The following is a 329-nucleotide window of genomic DNA, read 5'->3' as shown; positions in this document are numbered from 1 at the left end:
AAGTGCACTGGGTCGTCCAAGTAATACCTTACGTAAGTAAGGGTCGATCCCACGGAGATTATTGGTTTGAAGCAATCAATACTTATTTTATTAATCTTAGTCAGGATGCCCAAAGTTATTTGGATTTTACTTGTAAGAAGCCAAACTATTTAAAATTGTAAGTTGGAATAATAGAGAATACTAGCGTTACTTGTTGTGCAGTAATGGGGAATATGTTGGGGTTTTGGAGATGCTTTGTCCTTTGAACTTCAACTCTTCCTTGAAATCCTTCAACACATGCAAGGCTCCTTCCATGGCAAGCTCTATGTAGGGTGTCACCGTTGTCAGTG

Source organism: Arachis duranensis, chromosome 2 (assembly GCF_000817695.3).
Source record: "Arachis duranensis cultivar V14167 chromosome 2, aradu.V14167.gnm2.J7QH, whole genome shotgun sequence".
NCBI lineage: Eukaryota > Viridiplantae > Streptophyta > Magnoliopsida > Fabales > Fabaceae > Arachis > Arachis duranensis.
Note: the sequence above shows the minus strand (reverse complement) of the source record.